Source organism: Rhopalosiphum maidis, chromosome 3 (genome assembly GCF_003676215.2).
Source record: "Rhopalosiphum maidis isolate BTI-1 chromosome 3, ASM367621v3, whole genome shotgun sequence".
NCBI classification, from domain to species: Eukaryota; Metazoa; Arthropoda; class Insecta; order Hemiptera; family Aphididae; genus Rhopalosiphum; species Rhopalosiphum maidis.
The window spans coordinates 8290264-8302185 of record NC_040879.1 but is presented as its reverse complement, the minus strand read 5'-3'; the positions used below and the strand labels follow the sequence as shown (position 1 = coordinate 8302185).

Genomic DNA, 11922 nt, shown 5'->3' with positions numbered 1-11922 from the left:
TATTTTATGGTAAGACGCTTATTAATGACAAAACCTACATAAACTTTAACGTATATTAAGACATATCGATTTAAATTTGTTACACTAATTTATTGTTAAAATAAAATAATTAATTGATACAATAAAGTACATACCTTAAGGCTTAAGAAATCGCTGCTGCATTTGTTATAAACAAATGCAAATGAAAGACCAGTCAATTTCGTTACGGCGTGGTGTATAACAAAATAATAAACCTAGTACGAGTATCTTATAATTTAGATATAATATTTGAGGCGTCATCGCTTATCGCAAAAATTTCCCCACATTGTACATTATCTACTATAATAATAATTATTATTATGGGATACGGGTTTTAATGCTTCTTTCCTTCACGATTTACTATTAATATAATAAAATAATACGTTCAATTCCGCGGCCTATTCGCCATGCCGTTACCGCAACGAATTTCCGCCCGGTCGACTATTGTAATATATATATATATATTGTTATTTGTCATATATTTCTGTTACACACTGCATACCATTTTAGAACCTACAAATATATTTTCTTATACTTTATAACTAATAATATTATTTCATATATTATATTATTGCATATTTTTATAATTTATATTTAAAAATAATATCTCAACGTAGTTTTTGGGTCACATCAAAAAAAAATTTGCGACCCTAGGCTTTAGCCTACACAGCCTAAGCGGTAATACGGCCCTGGTTGTATGGCTCTTTAAACACGAATCCTTGCTTTAGCTATGGCTTCAGTTTGTAACACTTTTTCAGGTATAAACTGAGCCACTGAGGAATATCTAAAAAGGGAGGTAGATTTAAAAATACTACAGGGGGTAATATATCTCTTATTAAAAAACCTTTGACAGCTAAAATAACATCTCTAGAAACTAATTGATTTAAAAGCCCACATTTGTTGATCTTGTCTACTTATACTCTCAACATTGCATTGGTAATGGTAGTGAATTTCTGCAATTTTCAATAAATTATTCAAACACATAAATATTTCATTAGTAGGTAAACCAGTATAAGATTGTAACAGTTCATTGTTTTGACTCAAGTTTTCATAATTAAATGAAACGCTTAAATGATTTAACTTTGATTGCATAGCTTCATTTTCTTTTTGAGGTAATAGTTCTCAGATTCTTGAATAATTGATGTTATGTATAAAATATCAACCGTATGTGAACTATTAAATACAAAATATATATTACAATGTCAGTTTAAACAGTATCTACTTTGGAATATTTTAATATTTACCTAATAACTGATTTAAATTTTGTTGACAGATCTAGAACATCTTCATAAACAACTGCATCATAATTTCGAACTAATTTATAATCCATTGAGTGTAATCATTTGGTTTTTATGGTATGGGTTCTATCGGAATTATATTTTTCCTAGTTTTTTTCTGGGGTTAAATTATGTGAGGTAAATTCTTTAAAACAATGAGGCATGATCGTAGGTTCATTCTGTCTTTTATTATCCTCAAAATAGCAACTATAAACCCTAGTACCTGATTTTGGATCATCAGTTCTTCTAAATAATATAAAAAACATACTATTATTTAATAATAAATCATTCAAAATGCTATAATTTAATTTCATGATAGAGCTAAACATAGCAGTTTTTTACAACAGACCTGAGCAATTTTAACCCAGAGGCGTATTTACTTCACCTTCCAGGGGGTTGGGATAGAAAATAGATTTTTATTACAGGACCGTTCCAAATAAATATTAGTGAGCAAAAAAAAGAAGTTCTTCCCTACCGAATTACCAAATTCTTTGCTGACTTGTTCAATAGTAGGGGAACACCCCCTCCCCGGCTCACCATCACCACCATCACACTTGGGATGTCTTTTTGCTTCATTGTCACATAAACTGTATTATTATCATAATACGTCTATAATATAACCGTCTTTGCCGTGGTTTGTCACACATTTACCATAATAGGCATGATAACACAAAACGTAATCGAGGTAGAGACATAGGCGCAATTAGACCTCTAAAACATGGGGTGCTTAAACTGTCGACAGTTAACCAATTGATTGTATTTCACTTAAATAATAATTGTTAGGTATAAAAAACAAGGGGTGCTAAATTTTAACTTAAGGGTGCTAAGGACCTTTTTGCATCCCCTTTGTTGCGCCACTGGGCAGAGATTTTTTTTTTTTATTGAAAATTAAATTTTATTCTATCACATTTAATTTTCAATAAAAAAAAATGTAAATATATGTGTAAAAAAAATTATAAAAATGAATAAAATACAACAAAAATACAAAAAAAGACCGTAATAGATAAAAGACTATATTATATCATTATTTCTTTTGTAATTGTATAATATTAAAGGGCCCTATTTCCGAAATACGAATGTCCGGTTTCCCGGGAGGTCTATCCGACTATGACTACACCAGTATTCGCACTTTAAACGCATCAAATTTATAATTTATATATATAAAATTAGGGAACGGATTTTATTGTAATAAAAAAATCAATATATGTATCAATTTTTCTTAAAATACGGAATAAAAAATCCAAAATATGTAAATATTGGAAAAATGTATCTATTAGTATTGAAAATAACAAAATTTAGCAATACAAATTGTGCCGCAACATAATAAAACAATTTTTTCCTCATTAATCGAAAAACCCTTTGAACCCTAAAAACCTCCCCTGAATACGTGCCTGAGTCCATCATCCGGTGTCACCAACACCAGAACCATTCATAACCACATTTCCAATTTATTATTATTAATATTTTATAAATTCGCCGGCGTTCTTGATAACAGTATTTACGTAACCGGATTTACAAGCTATGCCTTAGGACTCCAACTGTCTTATTTGGCATTGACCATGACAAAATACATAGGTATGTCAGCAATATTCCGGTTTTTGAAGCGAATCGCGCATCCACCTTTCACCCATCTATGTACTGTGACGTAAGCATTTCTCCGTTTCTCACTTAACCACCATCGCCACAGCCGCTACAGCCGCCGCCGCCGCCGCCGATGACTCCTCCACCACACCACCGCTAATCAAGTCGGAGAGATACTACGTCACAGACTTGCGTATCACGAGTTGCTGATATGCTTATGTATTTTGTCATGGTACTGACATATAATTATAAGCGGAGTTAAAATACAATTTTTGTGGAGGCCTAAAATATTTATTTATTTCATTTAGCCCTCTCTCCCACTAATGGAATAAACCTTATACAATGTGCAAAAAAATCTAAGAGGGCTCTGAATCGTTTTATTTTAGGGGTAACCCCACCCCCCATAGACCCCCCAATTTCCGTTTATGCCTATAATATCTGCACTTATAAAGGTCCCCATATCTCAGATAGCTTAGGTCTAAATCCGAGCCTGGCTCGGCATGATGTTGGTAGCGAAAGCATTATCATGCTCAGCCTACAGAAAAATTACAAGGTCAACTGAAATATTTATCAGTGAATAATGGGATTTTGATAGTTGTCGCTTCTATTATGCTCTACAATAATATTATATTTATCTATTATTGTATTATTATTTTATCTGTGAATAATACCATAAAACGATTTCAACGAGACACTCATTCAGCAGCTGATCGAATTCGTGTTTACCTATGATTTGAAGTATGAACCTCTGAGGTACCTACATGGAAACGAGCCCACGTACTATGCCGTACACACCATAAATACATTTTATGAACATCGTGGTCGTTCGCCTGATAATATACGCTTTATTGATAATAACAAATATTACACAAAACTGACAGGCGCCCAGTATCCTAATCTAACCATCCTCAGTCAGTCAGTCAATAGCCTCAAGTACAACTCATAAGTCCTCATACTAAATATTAACATTGTTTTCTCTTATTAAATTTTGTATTTACTATCATTGTGTCAATACACAAACGAGAATTATCATGAAGCCTACAAAAATTAACGATGAAGTATTTCCAGAAGAGATCAAAGCCATATTACAAAATACCTCTGATGATGAGGTAATTTAAATAATTGTTATAAATATAATTAAATTAATAAACTTTATTCTTTTAGACTGAAGTAGATCTTGTAAGGAAATACTTTGAACGACAACGGCATGAACCCTTTTATAATGGTATGTTTTTAAATATGAACACATGATAATTTCAGATTCGTCTTATTTTGTTCATTTTTAGTTAATTATTTAAATTGTTGTCAAATGGAAAAATTCTATAGGTTTTAGATTTTCATCGTTTTATCATTCGATATAGGTATTAAAAACAAGATATAAAATATGAGCAAATTTTATTTTGCTCTTTTAGTGTTTAGCATAAAATGACTTAACATATTATTTATAGTTAAATGTTTATTATTTTAAGTGTTTATGCAGTAAAGAATTTTGCGATACTCCTGGAAATAACTACAAAATATCACAAATCACTAAAAACATTTGTTGTGCCCATCGCATAATTACAACAGTTAATATAATCATTATTAATTTTATAAAAATACTATAAAATTATGCATTTTAGTTTACATCTCTAGAATGTGTATTCATAAAACCCATAATAGTTGATATAGTATTATAAAAGCACATATTTATCACTGTGTTTAAATGTGGTTACTATTTCAAAAATACCAATTAGATAATATTGAATTTAAATTGGCAACAAAATATTAGTTAAGTACAACAAATAAACTTAATTTTAAATATATATATTGTGTTTAGAAACCAGAAAATGTTGGCTACTTTTCTAATTTTATTTTTCTAATATCACATTTTTCTCAATTATATTGAAATATATAAAGAAAATTAAGCGGGCATAACCAAAGAAAATTGAGATAATCTAAAAAAAAAAAAGAATATGTTCACTAACATTTTTCATGTAATACCATTTATAAGGACATTAAGTTAAGTAAATCATGTAGAAAATTTAAATAATCTATTTTTTCTGCTGCCTAAAATGTAGGAGTGTAGAATTTTTTTTCTTTAAGTATTTATAGTTTAATTTTTATATAAGTATGTATGTATTGAGTTATCTTTTATAATTAATATGTTTAAGGGAAAAAAAGAACCGTGCACTCTTAGAAAAAAAAGATTACAAATAAATAGTATTATAAAGCCAATTTAGCTATCCATAACAAAATGTTCAATGAATTAAAAATGTTAACATTTCTAAATTGTATTTATTTTAAATTTATTTATGTTAATAAATTATGTGTTAGCTAAAATAAAGTCATTTAGCTTAAGAATACTGAGTAATTTGGTACATTTTATTATAATCCAGTACCTTCATGTATTCTATTGGTTTATTTATAAGTAAATTGCTTGTTTTTTCAGATTTTAATGATCTTAATGATGATGAAGATTTTTAACATACAAGGTTCAAATCATGAAAAAACAATTCACAAATTACTTGATTCACACTACCAAATGATGCTAGTATATTTGTGAAACAGTTTTTTTATTTATTTTTGTTCCAAATAACTATTTTTACACATTTCTATGTATTTTTATTAAATTTTTTTTTTTACATATTTGAGTAATAAACATATTTAGATATGTATAGCTGTATTTAAATTTTTAATCCTGAATCACTTAATATTCGGTACTATAATAATATAGGTACATACAATTAGTATCTAGATTCTGATTTAAGTATCTTTAGAGTACCTTAATAATATACATTTTAAGACACATTCATTAAACAATCTGTTTTCTTCGTAAAGACTTAATAAATTAAAGATAGAGTTGCTTAATTAAAGCTTACCAAATTATATAAAAATATATGATTTAAAATGCAATTATTTTAATGCAGGTGAGTGATGTATGCAGGAGGGTGTCCGGGAGATATGATACCCCCCTTAAAAAAATCCTGCGTACGCCACTGATGCAAGTCTTTAAATGTAATTTTATACTTGCAGTATAATAGTTATAATATATAAAATACATCATAGTTTAACAAAATATTATTATAATTGGATTATAAAAAGTATCTAAGATACACAATATTTAGTATATAAAATACAGATACAGATTTTTTTTTTTTTTTAATTATTTATATTCTACTCGCATATAGTAACCCTAACCTTAGTACTCCAATTGTGTAAAAGGTTATAGCTTCACTACACACTACACAACAGGCATACAGATAGTAGACTAGGTAGGAATAACAGATGAGCATTGTATAACAACACCGATGATAACTGGATACCGCCAACGTGTTTTCTAAACATGAATGGAGTAAAAAAGTCTTGTAAAAAATACTTTTGAAAACTAGTATAAACAAAATACCAGTACTAATACTAGTATTGAATGAAAAAGTACTAAAAATACTTAACATACTATTATTGGTATTTTTTTTTATTTTAAACATTTTTATCAACGTTTTGAGAAAAATAATTAATAGAACACACATTATGGTATTTAAATACAAATATTTAAATTTTGTTAAAATACAAATAACGTTAGTCTTAGAAATTAGAATACTTTATACTTTATAAGACTGAGTATAAATAAGTATACAAAATACAAAAAAATATATAAATAAATGGACCAAGGTACATAAGGCATTGGGTATCGTCTGGACTCTGAACTCCAAATTCCCTTATAAATGTCTTATAATATCTAACTATGATAAATACTGTAATAATATAGAAAGACATTTATTCTACTTACAACTCATACTTTTTAATTTTTATACCACCTTATTACTACATTATTTATTAAATTAAAATACATTTTTAAGTAAAAACTATGTCTTTAATTAGTTTAATTTATTGAATTCAAATGTTTTTTTAGCATAATAATTTTTAAATGTAGCAATTCAAATTTTTAAAAAATCATTTGACTTCTTGTTGAATTACATGAATAAAATTAAATAATTAAAAAAAAAAATTGAACAAACAAATCAAATAAAAATAAACAAAATTGAAAATAAAATGAATTTTATAATTGTCAACATTGTAGACGATATTCTTATTTCTATCTTGTTATAAGCTTTAAACGGTAGGCCAATTTATATTTTTCTAAATAATAGTAATGAGCCATTACTTTTTTCTTGTGATGAAGACATTTCTAGTATAGTTGCCTGTTGGTAATATAATAAGTCAATTAATATGGCAAAACAATAATAAAATATAATTTTTCAAATAAATACATTTGAGTAAGATAATTAATGACAAAACTACACGTGAATATGATTTGAATGTCATCATCATTTAATGTTTAATAGTTACAACAATTATCTGCTTCAAATTTAAAAATAATTTAATAGATAACTATAACCTAATATTAGATTCAAACATGATTTATTAGAGGAGTTACATATAATCATTTACTGTCAAATATTATATTAAACACACCTGTGTACCAAAGTACTGTGTTTGCTTCAATTTCAAAGGCACTAGTGGTGTACACACGTGCTTAACCAGTTTGATTATTATTTAAGGCAATATAGTTTCGACAATGAATTTTTTTATTACAAATATTGATCCATGCCCCCACCCTTATCAACGCCACTATTATGATGTAATAATTATAATTGGTTTTCAATAAAATATAATTAAAATTAAAAAAATAAGGTTAAGTTAAGTGCAAAAGTATTAAACAATATATTTTGTTATTTGAGTGAATATATTTTTTTTAAATATTAGATGTATTGTACTTTTGACTTTTAACTATTAAATGCCAATAAATATTGTAATTTAAGACAATAGATCATGAACATTGTTTTATGAGTTTTAAGTTTAAATATGTACTAATATACTTTTTACTTAAAACATGGACAAATGTGCAAAAGAAAATAACTATCATTTACATCAATGTGACGTGATTTTTGAGCATTATAAATAAAAGCAATCCTCAGAAGTCACACAAAAAACATGTAAATTTCTATTTTTTTTAAATAATCTATCATACACACTAGAGTCATACATTTTTTTGATGAATAGAAATCTTTAGTGTCTTGCTACATAGCACTCCAAATAGTCCAAATTATAATTATAAAAAAAAAAAATTATACTTGTAAGTTATTTTTATTTATAATAATTCACTATTGTGTTAAAATCAAAATTATAGAGTTGATGACAAACAGTCCATAAGTAAATTAAAAATTTCTGTCATGCTTTTAATAATAAGCAGCTCACATACACCAAAATAAAACCAGAATTTAAAACATATAAATGTCATCAATATAATTTTAAATGTGTATTGTATAGTCATTAAAAAAAAAAAAAATAATACATTTTAGTTAATCATAAAATTTTAATGGTTTTAATTTATTATACTAAATTGTTAGTTAAAATTCATAATTTTATACATGAAAATATTGTTTATATTTAATTTTGTAAATAACAATAAGTTATTCAATTTTTTTAAATAATCATTTGTGTTTTAAACTAATCACACTACCTACTTAATAATTTTAAAGTTTATAAATATTAAGCCCTTGGATATATCGTACGGAGTACATACTATTAAATTATAACAAATAAACTAATAATATCATGTATTTGAGGTATTTCTTTGAATTGTAAAACGATGAATGAATTTAGAATATGATACAAATAATGAATATAATATGCGAAAAATATTATGTTTTTTATAAAGGAGATTTGTATTAAAAAAAAATTTGTTATTCGAGTGAATATATAGTTAATACTATTGCATTTTTGAGACCAAAGAGATTATTGTATATAGATATCGGAACAGTATGGAGAGTAATAGTTCATAAGAATCATCATACTGGTTTAGGTTTGGAACATAATTTGTACAATTGTACATCAATATTCTTATTTTTAAGTGTTCAGCAAAAACAAAACAAAAAAACACTACACTCTTGTAATATTTAATGTATATATTATATACCCAATATGCACATCAAGCTACTTGTAATATAATTTTGGATGGTTCAATGTCTCATTTTCTTCTTTTTTTGAATAATACATTTTTCATATCATGTATCTTTCTGAGGTATATTGCAGAATCAATCCATAATCTAAAAAATGAACATATTAAGTTCAAAATTTTAAATAATTACGATATATAAAAAAATATTAATATAACATTATCAACTAAAGTAGAAATAATTGAATTTGTAGTAGAATAAAATATAACGAGATAGACAATAAATAAAGTAAGAGAGAGAGAAGGGGCTATGATGTGGGGATATAAATGTATTGGTGGATTGGTAAAGTAATGAAATGATAACAAGTAATAGAGATTAAAAGGGAAATAAGTTTGTGTATGATTTGAAATTAAATGCAATTGGTTGTTAAATAATTGAAATTAAATACCCTATCTGCATTATTTTATTCTGCTACTATTTATATTATTGGGTCGACATGAAGCGTATTTAATTTTATGTATATATATGTTAAATTTCCACTTACCTTTTCGTCGACGGATGTGTATAGATATCTCGGTGTTGTGATTCGATAAGCACTATTATATACGATCCGATTTACTTTATTAAGATAGATACTGAGTCGTTTGGGCTCGAGTATAACCTATATTGGTATATTAATGTTGTAAGATATTTAGAAAGGGTTGGATAGATATTAAATTAGGACTTAGGATCATAGGACAATGTATTAACATGTTATTGGATGTCAGGCAGTATAAATAATTATATGAACGTTTTTAAGTTTTAAGTAATAAAGCCAATATACCAATCTAGGTTTATACTTAGAAAACGGGGAACCAACGTAACGTTACGAAATTAATAATAAGTAGGTCTTAGTACGCGAAATCGAATCTTGTGCTGTTCTCGCGTGTCTTCGGTATTTTTTCGTGTTCTTTTGGCGGTGTTTCTGCTTGAAGCTTGTATGTCGTGTTGGTGAGATTTTTACACTGCGCTGATGCTGTGAGGGCGTTGTGATTTTATATGCCTTCTTCAATGATCTTTTTTGAATGTATGTTTGCGGCATTTTTGATATAGATGATTTGGTCTGTCCGTAATTATGTGATTGATATTTTTATTTTAAATTTAATTGTCGTAGTGTTAGTTCTAGTATCTTTGTATAATTTGATTATCGTGGTATTTATTTTAATTCTTTAATTGCGGTTTCATCGCGTTGATATGATTGAATGATAGTATATGGTATTTATATTAGTTTGGTCGATTGCTATTTTATCATCTTCGTATAGTTCGTAATTGTAACATTTATTTTAATTCGTTTATTGCGTCTGGTTCCACATTATCTAAGTAAGCCTACAATCGGAAATCTGCCTTATATATTTATTGGATTATTATAACTGTAATATTTATATATTACAAATTAATACAACTGATTTAGCATTGCTCTTATTTCTACAAAAATATACAAGTATCAAGGAATAATTGACCACTTCACTATTGTATGTAAAAAATATTCATAATAATTTTATTTGTATATTATTTAATCACAAAAAACGTCAAAATATGCTAAATATAATACAAATATTTTATAGGTTTTACAGACTACATATATATATAAATATATATGAAAATAGATACCACACGTTATTTGTTTAAAATACTTGAAATTTTTTCAGCTAATTTAAAACTAAAAAGTTTTTCTGTATCAAATATAAAATCATAATTAATTAATGAATTAGTGTTTAACAGATCATTGACATTTTCAATATTATACTCTTGGGTTTTATTGATATTATCGGTTAAACTATCGATTTAAAATCATTATTAATTGATTATATTATATTATACACTGTATTTGTGATAAATTATATGATATAAGTTGTAAGAATAAATTGAATAGATAAAAAAATACAGAATTGTTTATTATAATTAGACATAAACATATTGTTATTACAATAAAAATATTATGTTTGAATTTATGGATAATTTTATTTTGTATATATATAGTTAATAAAACACAACATACATACTTGAGACATACATTATGTTGATGAATAAAAATCTTTAGTGTCTTGCTCTATAATTCTCCAAATAGTCCAAATTATAACTATAAAAAAAATAATTTTTATATTTATGTTATTTTTAGGGCCCAGATTAATATGCAATAAAAATCTTGCGAAATCTATTCCTTGGAAAATTTACCACTATAAAATCCAATATATTTTGTTCTATGCTGATATCTTATCGATGTATATTGTAATGAGTTATTTACGATAAACAGTAGATATTTATATATAGACATAAATATGACTATTTTAATAAATAAACAAAAATTAACCATGTATCCTATACAATACGAAACATCGATATTTGTAATTAAAAGTATTTTAGATAAATTATAGAAGAACAAAAATTTACGTATAAATCTGGGCACTAGTTATATTATATTAAATTATAAGTATATAATATAAGTTATAATTATTATTCTGTATTATGTTGAGTTCAAAAATATAATATTGATGAACAAATGTTCATATTCAAACTACAGTCCACAACTAAATTAAAAATTCAAATTTTGTGTCTGTTTAAGTTTATAAATAATTATAAACCATTTGTATTTTAAATTAATCTCACAACTTAATAATTTTGAAGTCTATAAATATTAATTCCTTGAGATACTAGTTATTCAAGTAAATATAAAGTTAATACTTTTGAATTTTTCAGAACAAAGAGTAAATTTACGTATGAAGGTGTCTGACATAGCTTGAGGAGTTTTCAAATGTGTACCCAACCAAAATTCAAATTATTACCTATAAGTGGCAAATGAAGTTTTACAGTTTTACTGCAATTGACTTTATTTTGATTTTATAATATAAATCATGATAAAGAAAAAGTTAAGTCCTTTACCTACTCATAAAATCAATCAATTATGTAGGTACTCAAAAATGCTATTTGATTAAACACAAAACAACTATAGAAAACTTATTAATTCATACTTATTGATATTTATGTACTTATTATTCGGTCGTACTGGAGTCTGGAAGACTTCTTTTGATTTTTCGAACGTAATAAATAGGGCTAGGAAGTTGATGCAT

The 11922-nt window shown here is 26.2% G+C and overlaps 1 long non-coding RNA gene across 1 annotated transcript; it reads right to left on the bottom strand.

The window, feature by feature from the left end:
- Positions 1–6925: 6925 nt before the first annotated feature.
- Positions 6926–9571, bottom strand: LOC113559628. The gene is made up of 3 exons (XR_003406026.1): positions 9360–9571; positions 8836–8965; positions 6926–7057 (listed from the first exon to the last, which is right to left on the bottom strand). It is a non-coding gene; the product is annotated as an uncharacterized LOC113559628 (long non-coding RNA).
- Positions 9572–11922: the final 2351 nt, after the last annotated feature.